Source organism: Suncus etruscus, chromosome 17 (assembly GCF_024139225.1).
Source record: "Suncus etruscus isolate mSunEtr1 chromosome 17, mSunEtr1.pri.cur, whole genome shotgun sequence".
NCBI classification, from domain to species: Eukaryota; Metazoa; Chordata; class Mammalia; order Eulipotyphla; family Soricidae; genus Suncus; species Suncus etruscus.
In genome coordinates this window covers 3,824,997-3,839,318 of record NC_064864.1, presented here as the reverse complement: position 1 = coordinate 3,839,318, position 14,322 = coordinate 3,824,997, and the positions used below count along the sequence as shown (strand labels likewise).

The 14,322-nt window shown below is 38.5% G+C and overlaps 1 pseudogene; it reads left to right on the top strand.

Moving 5' to 3' along the window:
• The first annotated feature begins 2,370 nt into the window (after window positions 1–2,370).
• On the top strand, window positions 2,371–2,492 carry LOC125995638 (uncharacterized; annotated as a pseudogene).
• Window positions 2,493–14,322: the final 11,830 nt, after the last annotated feature.

Genomic DNA, 14,322 nt, shown 5'->3' with positions numbered 1-14,322 from the left:
ACTATAACCTGGCCCTCCAACAGTCTGAAGGATAGTGAACTGGCCCCCTGTTTAAAAAGTTTGAGGACTCCTGTTAGAGCATGGATTTGAGACAAAGGAACATAAATGTTGGAAAAGAAATAAAGAGGTATATGAATGAAACACATTGCTGATAGTTTAAAGTTTTGGTAGTTCTATTTTTCTTTTATTAGGTTTATTTATTTTTTGCGGGGGAGCCACCCAGCTGAAATCGGGACTTCTTCCTGACTTTGTTCATAGATTAATCCTGGCAGTGCTCTTTGACCTTCCATGGTATTAGGAGCTTAATGAAGATTCAATGGATACAAAGTTTCTCAAGCCGGATTATCTCTCCTGGTCTTCACTTTTTATTTTTTAGAAGTGTACATTGCAATGATTTATTATACTCAAATAGGATAATGTAGTTATAATTTTGTTAAATACTTAATATAGATGATTTTAATGAGATTAAAATATAGCACCATGCCAATTTTGAAATATATTGCATTATCTATGATTTTGGTGTGTTCATTTCCCTCTAGAACTTATTCATATTCTTGTAGCAAATCTGGTTCTGTCAAAATAATTTCTGTAATTTACACAATTTCCATTTCTTGAGTACTCATACTTTATCTTTCTATAAGTTCGGGTATTAGATAGCATGGGATTAATTTATTTTCAATATTCAATATTCGTCTTTCTATTTTTCAAAAACTCTGTGATCGTGATGATCTCAGAATATTCAGAATTTTAGAGTAAACCGCTGGGTTCTCTCTCATGACTAAAAGCACATATATTTGTTGTATGTATGTATGTATATATACACATATCTTTACAATATCTGCATTTTATACCTATATAGGTACATTTACATAAAATAGAAATAAAAAACATATGTACAAATATTGGACACTTCTTCTATTTGGGCCACTGTAAAACTTTATATATAGACATATATATATGTCTATATATATATAGACATATATATATATGTCTATATATATATAGACATCCAACATATTTTCAGTATCTTATCATTATTTTACTGTATATTTATAGACATTTTATTTCTGGCTATCAGGAGAAGTGTTTTAAGTTTTATAAGATACCTCCCTATTGCTCATAGGTCACATTTTCTGGCTTAACACATTAATATCTCTCACCATCAGCTCTCAGAGTTCTCTCCTTCCATGTCCATATCTGCACTGGGCTCGTAACTTTCTCTTATGAATTACCTCAGGTGGGAGATGAAACCTCTCTGTTGTAGTAATTTATTTTCCCTCACTGATTATTGATATTGAGAGTTTTTTTTTATCTACTTTTAGTACACTGATACTACTTAGGCAATCTATACACAATTCATTTTTTCATCTTTTATTCACAATTTCTTATTCTGTTGTTTGCTACTGAATTGTATGAACACCTAATGTTTTGTTCTTATTGAAAATACAAACTACAACTTTATCAGTTTATTCCATGAATTGTCTTAACTTTGTGTTGATTACTTTACTTCATTCTATGTAGTTTCATTTGTAGGGTCTTGTGTTTGTGGGTTGTGTTGTTGGTGTCATGTCCAAAACAAAATATGGGCATATCCATGTCAGGGAATTTTACTTCCAATTTACTCTTAAGTTTTGCATTTCATCAGGATTAATCTTTAAACCTTTGAGAAGTTAGGTCATTTTTATGTGTAGCTTAATAATGAAATGATTCCATTATTCAGCATAGTTATTTCAGCCCTTGAATATTTCTTTAGGCAACTCTGTTTTCCCAATTATATACAATCCCTGAGTTTCTTTCATATAACAAATAAAATATTTTACATAATGAAGGAAGAGAAATAATTACATGATTGAAATTGGAAGATGAATATTAAAGAAATTAAAAGCCAGGGAAGTATATTCTGTATTCTCAGTCAGTATGTTGTCATAATATTAAAAGTGTATACACATATGTATATACGGGAAATTCTTAGGACTTTTTATTTAGCATTCATGGAGCATTCAGGCAATTTTACTCTCTGGGATCCCCATTGCCTCTGCAGAGTCTATGATCTCTTCAGTATCATGTCCTTGTACCAAATCTAAAACTATACTACATAACCCTCACCCCCAACTGTCTAAAAAGGATGAACGAGATCCACATTTAGGAGTGCAACACTGGCTTGCACACTATCAGCCCTCCCCCCAAAGAAACCCCATGAGTAGTAAAGACAGAACGCATGAGCTTCCAAAGTGAGAATGCCTGTCTAGAGTACAGGCCTGTGTGGGGTGGGGAGTAAGGACACTTGGGATATCGGTCATGGGAATGTTGCACTGGTGAAGGATTTATATATATTAAAAAAAATAAAATAAAAAAAGAAAGAAAAGATAAGGCCTCCCAATTCTTACCACAGGCTGTGTTCTTTACACTGATTGTATAGAAAGAGGAGTTACAGTAAATACACCTCAAACCAGGCCCTTTGCCTGGTGTGTATTGTGAATTGGGGGACAAAAAAAAAATCCAAAGTACCAATGATACCTTCTGCAGACTATAAGGGCACCGAAACCAGACCAAAATTCTCTGGCAGCAGCAACTCAATCAGATATGTGATCCCAACAGCCACATACATGTGTAATCACAGGTTATAGCCACAATGGCAATTTTACAAAAGGAGGAAAACAGAAAAGTTACAGAATCAACAAAGTACACGTTGCCATTTTCACAAGAGCGACGACTTAGAAGACATATATTCATTAATCTTACTCCTATGTAGCAGCTTAAACATTAGCACTCAGAAAAGCTGAGAGCTATTGGACTTCTACTTGGATTGGGAAAAGGGGATGGGGCAGAGAAGGTGGTTAGTAGGGATAGACTGTGGGTGATCAATGAAAAAGCTGTGTAAATCAAATTAGTAAAAACGTGGCTAAAATGATGCCATGTAAAGTTTAGTTGTAGAAGCTTATCCTTCTACAAATTGAAATGGCTTGATGAGTTAAGGGACATAAACTGACTTGGTTATGACAATCATACTAGTATAGTATCTAACGATTATGTCATATAACTAATACAAATGCTTTCATTATTTCACAATGTAGCTAAAAATTCTTTGATATCGTAATTACTGAGTTCATTCCTGGTCATTATACTGTGTTTTTTACCAAATAAGAGTTCAGGTTAAAAACTTAAGTTCTTTATTTTGTTGGGTCATATTGAGCTTTGTCTTCATGGGCTACACCTGGCACATTACTTTGCAACTCATGCCTGGCAGTACTGAGGAAACCATGTGTTCCTGGATTCCAAGATGGCCTCCCCCATGCAAAGCACATACCACACTCCAAGGCCTACAAAACTTTTGAGTTTAAAAGAAAGGGGAAGGAGGTCTTAATATGATAACAATAGGGAATAGGAAAAAGAACCAAGAACTTCCAGAGTGCAAACAAACAAAATTTTAATAACATAATTAAAAGATAATTCCATATATAAGTTTATATGTTCTATGTATCAACATTTCCATCTAAAGGAAACTTGTGAAAAATAGCAATCTTTCTCTGGCTCCAAGCAACTGTGTTGTCTTCCTAGGGTCTGGACTCCAGGGAGCAGGAAAGGCTGGAGGACAAAAGGACACACACAGACAGACTCCTGTTTGTCTAGTTCTGGTGGCCTTTCTGTTGTCTGCCCAGCAGCTGGAATCTTGCTTCCTGGCAGTCAAAGATAGTCAGTGCAGGGAGCCATGGAGCCATGGAGATAGCTATGGACTGACCCAGAAAGAGTCCATTCTTGTCCTTGGCCAGATGGGACCTATTCCTTACAGGAGCTCCAGCTCACATAGGGAGCTGTGCCTCTCTGAGAGGAGGTTAGCAGGTATGGAGTGTTCAAGGACCAGGGTAGGATTGTGTGCACCTCTTCCCTCAATCTCCACATTGATATCCAGGCCTCCTCACTTTCAGATGTTCCTTCATGGTTTGATCCAGCATTAACAATGTGGAAAGAAAGGGTTCAGAAAAGGTACAACACCCTATAAAAATTGGGCCAGTGCTAGTAGAAAACTGCTTTTGGCTATCACCAGAAATGTTCCCCAAACACCCCTCCTTCTGCTTTGTCCTGGCCAACTAAGTGATTCTTTTCTCTCATGGCAGGATCAAAGCCTCAGGAGCTACTACTACACAATTTCCCTGTTCCCCTCAATAAAATGCACATTATCTTCAACTGCCCAGTCCCAAGGCTTGATCCTGTCACTCCTCCAAAATTAATGTGACAGACACACACACCCAAACCTCCTCCTGGCACACATCATTCGGGCTGCTTGCATGGTTTTCACAGGAGGCAGTCAACCAACATCCCATCATTTTCAGTCCTTTAGGCAGTCTCCTGTCCCCAAACTAAGTAGGACCAGGAACCGTTTTCTGCCATTTGTACTATTTTCTCCTCGGTTTATTTATAAGTGCTGTAAAGGACTCATCTCCCTGGGCAAGATTCCACATCCAGAACTTCACTATCTCCCAAATAGCTTAAAGGTTTTGTGAAATTTTGGTCACATTATAAGTGAGTTTCAAAGAAAAGATGCTACATGATACAAAGGTTTCTCTGTCCTTCAATCGCCTCCAAGATTCCTGCCTCCATTCTACCTTTAGGCCCAGCATCTTATTTCTACTAGTCTTGGTAATAGAGATCACTTAATTTTTGTATGTTTTCCCAGTGGGGAGGGCCAAGGTGATAGAACGATTGGGAATCCTATAGTGCATAACCCTCTAATTAAGAGCCAGAGAGTCAAGCTGTCTGGAGGAGGGTTTCCTCTGGGGCCACAGTGTGAGATCCACTGGCCTGGGGAGGGTTTGTCTGTTGCTCTTCAGAGCTTCTGTTCCCTTGGATCTAACAGCTTCTCTTTCAGAGCGAGTAATTCAGTTGGATAGATTGCTACAGTAAAGTCAACATTGGAAAGTGTCCATCTTACCCCAGTATGTGACACTGAGGACAATTGCCCTCTAGTCCAGTCCCTGACTCCAGGGCTTGCTGTTGGGGTAGGGTTGGCCCCAGCTAATTTGAGGGGCCAGCAGCAGACACAGTCAATATCCCTCGGAAATGTTGGCCCCTCTCACAAGAGGCCAACTGACTTGGACACTGGGTCTGAAGTTTCTTGCAATGGAAAAGAGAGGTGCTCATGAGAGCATAGGTGATGGCATGCAAAGATGAAAATTGATCAAAGTTTCTTGCACTCCTGAGAGGAGGAGGGACTATGAGTTGGGCAGTTGAGTACACTCTAGCCTTCTTCCTCTCAATGACTGACACTCTTCTCAAATGGACTAGAAAATCACTATGTTCCTGGGGTTCATCCCCAGGAACACAAGAAGGAAGGAGAATTTCTGCTGGGCCCAGGAAATAGGCAGGACATGAAGACCAGTAGTTCAAATCCTGGGAGACTCCACAGGAAGGGCCCAGGGACCACGTGAAGCTGAGTCCAGGAACTTCTACTCTGACACAGGGGTCATGACAAACCTCAGCCACCTTTATCCAATGGTCCACACATATATCCCTCTCCTGAGCTGTGCTCTTTATGTATTTCAGGCTGGTAATTAAGATGGCATTTGCTATATTATGGCATATGGTACTGTACAGCGGATGCCATGACTCACCATTTTCAGGTCATTTGGCATATTTTGAACCCCAGGAATTTTGGGGACACTGTCTTCTTGAATAGATCCTGGGGATAAGGGACAGTGTCATCATGAGATGCCACACACAGCTCAGTATAGTCACATGCAGAAGTCACAGGTGGAGCCACAGCTTCAGAATCCCCCATGCGGAAGTGGCTGGGGTTTGCTGCTACTTGATGGTACACACCCAGGAACCTCTGGGATCTCACAGTGATGAGAAATGTATTTCAACTGCCCCTCCTCACTTCTGACTGTCTCAACATCTAAAAGGTGATGGATGCCCACATCTCAGGCAGCCTCCTACCCTTTCTGTCCCCTCTGATCTGCCCTATTCAGAAACACATGGGTCAGGGTCACGAAACCATGCGCTTGATCTACCTGCTAGTGATATGCCCACAAGGCACTTCTAGAAGCTTAGGCTACCCAGACTCCTGGCAGATAGATAGATGGGAAGCAGGAATTGTTTGCATTTGGTAAACCCAGGCCCCCTCAATATCGACCACAAGCGTCTCTCTCTGAGGGGCTTTTCTGTCTCTCTGATGGCCTCTGTATTTACAATTCTGGTCCAGTCCCATCTCTGTGGCCCTGCAGATAACTTTTAGGAGCTAGGTGTAGGATGGTTCAGGGGTAGATGCAAGTGAACTTCGAGGGCAGGAGGCCTCAAGAGGAAACTCAGCCCAGAGGAGGGGGCCCATGTAGCATCAACGATGGGAGCCTTGTACTCACTGTGTCTATCCTGGTTATATGCTGGGCCAGAAGCCTGGGAAGGAAGGCCTAGAAGTCTCAATGTAGTTTGACTGCTTGATCCTGGCCCCACTCTGAACACAGAAAGGCTCTGCAGTTGAAGCTAGCTCCATCATTCTTTTGGGTATTCTATGTACTTTTTCCTTCACAGCAAGTAATGCTGTACATGTCCCCAAACCCTCTGCTGTTTCTTCTATGGGAATTAAGGCCTGCAGGTTGTGTTGTACATCTGAAGACTCTGGAGGCATCATGAGGTCCAGCTTACACAGGCTGATATGATGTTCCTGAGTGCTCCTTGATCATGGCCTCTTTATCTAAGGCTCATTGGTGGCTAATTAGCAGAAACTGGACAAAGAGCAAAATTATTATACGCCAAAGACTCCATGTAGTATGCCTCAGCTCCCTGCGCAGAAAGAACCCCGAGAGGAGAGAAAACTCAGTCCGCCTTGCCCTTGGTCAGAACAGAAAACTCACATTCTGATTAGGTCTCTAATGGTTCGAGTTGATCCAAGTGTGCCACGACGTTGATGTGGTGCCACAGTCATTTACTTGGGCAAAAGCCTCGGGAATCCTGAACCACAGTGTATTTGCTAAGGATGCTGGGGACCCTCGATGTATCGGTCAATTCAGACGCCCAAAAAAGGAAAGAGAAGCCTGGGTGGCGGAGCCTAAGATACCTGGAATCCTCCACCACAGGCCAGTGCATACTTTACACGGCAGTTTGACATATTTACTATGAATCAAATAGTGGAGAATGTTGAAGCTCAACTCGGTACATTTCCGAGAAGCATATGGAGAGAGTCCTTGCTCAGGTAACTTATGGCAATAAATTTAACTGAGTCTCTCTATTCCATGCCTTGAGAGTTAGCACAGTTCTGGCCTTGGCTGCACACAGGCCAGATTCATTTTTTGATTGGACAAGGATGAGAAACACACAGAGAAAGCTCTGAGAACCAGCAGGGGGATTCTTCTCAGGAATCCCAGCACCTCAGAATGGTAAAGGACATATGAACGCCCATGTGCAGAGATGTACCAGATTCACAGGCAGTAGGACTTTCTAGAGAAATGACAAATACCAAGGATCTTCTCAGGGATTTTGGCTTAACTAGAAATGCTAACTCCTCCAGAAATAGCTTGTAAAGACAATATCCCAGGGAGAGTTTCTGAGACATGGTACTATGCAAAAGACACAGAGGATTTCAGCTGTCCTCTCTAGCAGGTGGGCCGGAGGGGGCAGAGAACTGTCCAAACACAGGCTGTGATATTCCCTCTTCACCATCTAGACTGGCAAGTCTTCCAACTCGAACACAAGATTACAGGAGACACCCAACCTTTAGAAGGCTCTTGTGTCTTATGAGGCATCACTCTATTGTGCATGGTCGTCATTGTCCTCACCGTGGGAAAATCATGTTATGGTCCAAGAGAGTAAGTGGTTGAGAGTCTGGGTCTCCCCATTCAGCTCCTACCCCAGCTGTGGAGACCACCTGTTCCCTCACTTTCCTTCGGTTGGCTTTGGACTTTATTAGTGGAGTGGTGCACAATCTTCTTTACTGGGAAATCAGAGAAATTAATGTCTATCATCTGATCAGTGGAACTCTGTAAACAATGGCAGTAACCAAATCAGGAAAATTAGTATGTGTCCCACATGAGTCGAGCCCTGCACAAGATTTTCCCAAGTTAGGATAACAATAACATCTGAGAGCTACCAATCCAGACAGTATATATTAGGACTCAGGGTTGCCATATGGAGTATGTGATCTCTAATCCCAACATCACTATACTTAGCATTTCCGCCGGCTGGACTTGAGATTCACACACCATAGACATACTTGACTGTTATTTACTTCCTGGGTTGAGCTAACTATTCAACATCTTCCCTCTTGATCTCAGCAACTCTCTTACAGTCCCTGTCTTCCATATAAGTTCTCATAATTATAATCATACACATACAACCACATACACACATAGCCCAACATATATGAGACTCCTTAGGTAGCATCATAAATATGAACTGGGCAAGATTATTTTGCTTCTTGGTTTCCCACGTTTACCTTTGGACATGTTCTGCTAATTGGCCCCATGGCTTTGACCTTCTTTGGCCAATTTTCTATTTTGAAGGCAAGTTCTCACATTCTCGGCTCTCAGCTGAGGAAATCAATGAGAAAATATCATTCTTGCTCTACTGTCTGTAGTCAAGTGAGCAGATAGAATATTGGTCAGTTGAGCCTATCATTAAGCCAGTGAGGTCAAGATTCACCTGCTTTTGTTCACTTAGACCTATCAGAAGAGCCTTCAAGGATCTTGACTTTCTCCTCCATGTCAACTGTCTCACAGTAGCACTAGAACCAAGAGGAACCTCACAAAAACCTTTAAGAGGTCATTAATTTGAACACAATGCTGATTGGTACCTTGTTTGTCTGGTCAGCCAGGGCTCTAAAAATCTTACCATGCCACTTACATATTTCTCAGTTTCCCAAAGATATATATTTGTTGTTGTTGTTGGGCCACACCCGGTGATGCTCAGGACTTACTCCTGACTATGTGCTCAGAAATCACTCCTGGCTTGGGGGACCATATGGGATGCCGGGGGTCAAACCTCGGTCCATTCTAGGTCAGCTGCATACAAGGCAAATGCCCTACCACTGAGCTACTGCTCCAGCCCCTGAAGATATATTTTTAAAAGGCAAAATTGATTTGTCTATGTCTTAGGGAAAATAGGGACATGGGTAGTGAGAAAAGTGCAGTGGTAAAGGGTTGTGTACATTCTATGACCGAAACTTAATCATCAACCATTTTAATTTCGTATTCTTAAAGTGATGATAAAAAATTTAAACTCTAACTGTGAATGACCATAGATTTGGAGGTAGGATTATAGCATAAACTCAGTAAATGCTCATTATAGTACTACTAATAGACAATTGAATACAACAAGACTATAGTTCTTGACTTCTTAGCATTCATAATCTACTTAATATTAAAAGTACATTCTTATGTATATAATTGAATGTTATAAATGCTCAGCAGAGGAATATCATTATACAACTAAAGTTGTAGATGGTGTAGATGTTTTCCTGAATAATAGGAAATTCTTCTCAAACTAAATATAGTCTGAACACACCACAAATTACATATAAGAATTTCCTCATTAGGGGCCAGAGAGATAGCACAGCAGTAAGGCATTTGCCTTGCATGCAGAAGGATGGTGGTTCGAATCCTGGCATCCCATATGGTCCCCCAAGCCTGCCAGGGGGTGATTTCTGAGTGTAGACCCAGGAGTAACCCCTGAGCGCTGCCGGGTGTGACCCAAAATCCAAAAAAGAAATTTCTGCATTATCAGATATCAAAATATAATCTGATTAATTAAGGAACACTCAGAATACAGTGAACCAACATATATACACAGGTAATAAACCTTAGAAAAATGACTTTTTTTTTTATCAAATGGTCATCTAAACCAACTGTGTGTTACAAATTTAATGTAGAGTGTAAAGAGTTTTTACAAAATTAGTTTAGCTCCTATGTGGGTCCTTGAATTCGGTGGAAAATTAACACACAAATCTCCTGATGCTCATGAATTTATATTTATTCATTTAAGAGTATAAGATGATAATTTTTGATCTCTCCATGTTCTATGTTTATGCCTCAAGCTGTTATCTTGCCAGTTCCCCTGTCCATAAGCCTTGGTCCAGGCTGCAATCTCTTGATTTAAGCCCTTCTAGTCCATGCTGAAATCTCATGGATTCTCTTTCTCAAATTTTACCATTGCCCTCCTGGTCTGTTGCTGCCACTCTGTCCTGGGACTCTGAAACCTGCTCTGCAAAGCCTGTCATCCTAGGATTCCTCATTCCTTTTGCTTTCCTTTCTTTTCAGACCAGTTGGCTGACACCTTCTGTTTCCTATTCCTGCCTCTTAGTTATTTGCCATTATCCAACTGACCAACTAGTCTTCATGCTAGTGAGATTTTAAGTTAGCAATTGTCTTTACTAGATTATGTCACCCTTCCTCTTCTTCTGCTCCTCGCAACAGCAATGTAAGTAGATGCTGCTGTTAGGGATGTCATACCAGGGATTACCTGAGCCAGTACTAATAGTGCTGGGTTTTTTAGAGTCACACCTGGTTGTGTTCAGGGACTATGTATTTCCAGGGGGATAACTGGAGTTGACTGCATGAAAGCATATACCTTACCTTCTATATTACCTCTCTAGCACCTAGAACATTGCTATAGTATATTTGGAAAAGCTTCATTGCATTACGACCAACCAAAATATTAAAATTCCTGACTATTTTGTGAGACAGTTAACATTGTCAATTTTGCACTGTTGTTTCTGTGCTGGGGAAGTAAGCTTACATCTTCAAATTCTCTTATGAATATCAATCATCCCTGATTGGGAAAAAATTACCCAGGTGAATCTACTAAGTTGTTTCTCTTTGGGGTTTTCTTGTGAGAAGAATAGAGAGAACTAATATTTATCATATTATTATTTTGAGCGGAGTGAGCTTTCTTAGAAGGATTTGATAAGCTAACTTGTAAATTACCTCATGTAGTAGCATTTTATTTGTCCTCTGTTTATACAAATGAAAACTCTGCTTATAAGAAATCTTCTGGAAACTATAAGTGAACAAAAAAGAAATGACAAATCAATGTGGCTTAAAAAGATTTATTTACGTCTCCTCAAAAGTAGAACTTATTTTCCTATCATGAAAAGTATGCTTTTATGTATTCTCAAAAGTGCATTTATGGTTTGCTTACAGTAGATTTATTTACATATCTTCAAAAATATTCTTTATGTATACTCAAATGTGGCATTGATGATTTTGCCACTCAGCTGGTAACAAATAACATTTATTGTACTTTTGCCTTAATTAAAATTTAGTATGTAGAATTTTCCTCCCCTCTAGAATAAAAAGAATAACAACATCCTTTGTGGGCTTGACACTCTCCATTATTATTCAGCTATTCTTTACAGGGTATAAAATAGTGCCTTTACATAAATTAAATAAAATCAGTATATTTAATTGTTAGTGTCTTAATAAATCTCCTGGTCTATTATTGTTTTTTATTCCTAAACAATTTGAAGTATTTGTTTTCTCTGACAGTTCTATTTTATTATTATTATAGTTTCATCACAAATATATACTGTACTTTTACCTCCAGTAGAATTTGGGTTTAGTTTAAAAACAGAACCATGCAAGAATATCTAAGTTGTTTCTTTTAACCTTCTTGAAACCTTAAGATTGGTTTCGGTATGTAACTGTCAACCTCTCGAAAGAGTGTATTTTAAGCTATTGACATTTTTCTTTTTAGTACAAGAGTAATTGATATAATAAAGCATAATGGCTTCAATTTTATATGTTTAGGAACTTTCTAAATGCCTATTTTTACTTAACCCACTCTAAATTTCTTCAAAGCTATTAGAAGCTATTGTTTCATAATCTACTTCTGAACGTATTGTAACTTATTTTTTCAATTCTTAAAATGCATGTTGTTAACAAACTTGATTTGCACAACTTATCTTTTCTCCTAGCTATAGCTTATAAAAATACTTGTATTCTTATACATAACTATTTATTGGTTACATTTTATGATTCCTTTTTTTTTTTTTTTTGGTTTTTGGGCCACACCTGGTGACACTCAGGGGTTACTCCTGGCTATGCTGTCAGAAATCACTGCTGACTTGGCGGGACCATATGGGATGCCAGAGGATTGAACCATGGTTCTTCCTAGGCTAGTGTGGCCAAAGCAGATGCCTTATCACTTGTGCCACTGCTTTAGCCCCACATTTTATAATTCTTAATTATGTGTATATGTATACAAAAATGTAAATTCCATAAAACAAAATGAAACTTGCACCTATCCCTAACAATTCAGGGACATTTTAATATGAAATCATTTAGCAGTCTGGGTTAAATATAGTTTAAGCTAAAGTACAAGTATTTTTAGATATTAATAGAGTATCTGGAAGTGACATTGTTAAATATGATTATATAATTTATGTTAAGTAGGTAAAATCTAAAGCATGATATAAAATACAAATGCAAAGCAAAAGCTATCTTTGGATAATAATACAATACCTGTATCCCCAAAGTCTTCAACTCCAGAGCATCTTAAGAATATGCCATTGGAAGAGATTCATATAATTCTAGACACTTGTAACTTTAGTTCAATTCAGGAGTGGTCTGAATTTTGATTAAATATTTTATATGGAAATTATTTTTAAAATAAACATTGTCTGAGAAGGCAATTAGCTATCAGTTGTCTTGATACCTCATTTTAATGTTGCTAGGAAGTTGTTCCTGGTATTTGGTTTGCAGATGAATACTAAAATATTTTACGTTATTTTCTTAACTTTTCAATTATATTCTCTACATCCTCTGTGGCCAATCATGTTTCAATGTTTAGGTACATTTTATGTTCCTAAAAATTCCTCAAACTTTTATGTTCCTCAAAATGTTATGTTTTAGCACATACAACATATTATAGGACCTCTGCTTGGCTTAAAAGTCAAAGTTATTCCTTACTTATGTTTGAAGTAAGATAGCTTTTACTTATCTACGAGCCTCAGAGTGTCCTGTGGCTGTAGTTCCAAATAAGGTGTTTGAAAACTTACTAATTTGGATTTTATTACCAATTCTGAAATGGGTTAAATTCTCTATACATAATAAAACTTAGTACTTCTACCTTCACTTATAAAATAAAGATAGTAATACCTATTAAAATGTAAAGACTCATTGAAATCCCAGAAACAAAATCACTCTTTATTCTTGCAGGTTAGGCAATGCAACCTTCAATTACTTTTATATTCCGTGAATATATTTATATGTAGATATATCATTTTATACAATGCTACTCAAGTTTATGCATATTTTATATTAATTTGCTTTTGTTTCTGTTAAGAACCGCTAAACCACATTATTCGTCTGTTTCTTCGTTTTATGTATGAGCTTGCAGCTGAAGCTTTTGCTATTCTTCCCCAAAGATGCCCAGACATTTTTCCTCCCATTGAACAACAAATAGCTGATAATTAGATTTTGTCCCAAGATAAGGCTTGCTCATTAAAATTTCACATTTAGAGGTTAATTTGTACTAGATGGTATTTTGGCTCCAAAGTCTCAAAATTTGTATGATATTCTGCCATCCCAACTACTATTATTTTGTTTTATGGCTCAAAAACCAGAGTAAGAAGGGTTCTTACATACACAGCTGGGACTCATAGATTGCAGTTGAAGAAAAAAAGAAAAATTGAAAAGGACATAACCCATGTCACACAGACAGTGACATAATTATATTTGATGTAGGTGATGTCCCAAATAGTGGATTTAGTTCACTATATAATTTGGTGGAAAATGTTTTTCAATTTTGTGAACAAATGCCCTCTGCTTTTACTAATCATTATTCCTAACCACTTTCCCAATGGAAAGGAAAAAAAAAAAAACGTTCTGAAACCTCCTGTTCAGAAATAACAGGAAACTAAATGCAAAGAAACAGACTACTGTAGAAGTTTACCTCCCAGGACCTGCAAGTGACCCTCTGAAATGAGGACACGGACAGTTGTCTATCATGGAACTTGACAAATCTTTATTGGGAAGCAAGATTCACTTATGCTAGAGAGAATAGAAGCTATATGTAGCAGAGCAGGGAGGAGTTCATTGCTAAAATAAACATTATTTCTTTTAAAGAAAGCACCTTAAACTAATCTGGTTCAATAGAACAAGGCGGGGGTGGAGGGGCTGGTAGAAAGTAGAAAGTAGAAAAACAAGCTGGGGGAAGCTGCTTTTATACGGGCTCTAGCAGTAATATGTTTGACATAGCCTTCTGTTCTGTCTCTTGGAGAATTCCATTTTTCTTCCCACTATTTCTGCATTCCCACAGCCCTTTCTTATGGCTATGTTCCCACCAAATACAATCTAATATTGGTCTTTTATTTTAAAAAAGCATTTATTTATTTTG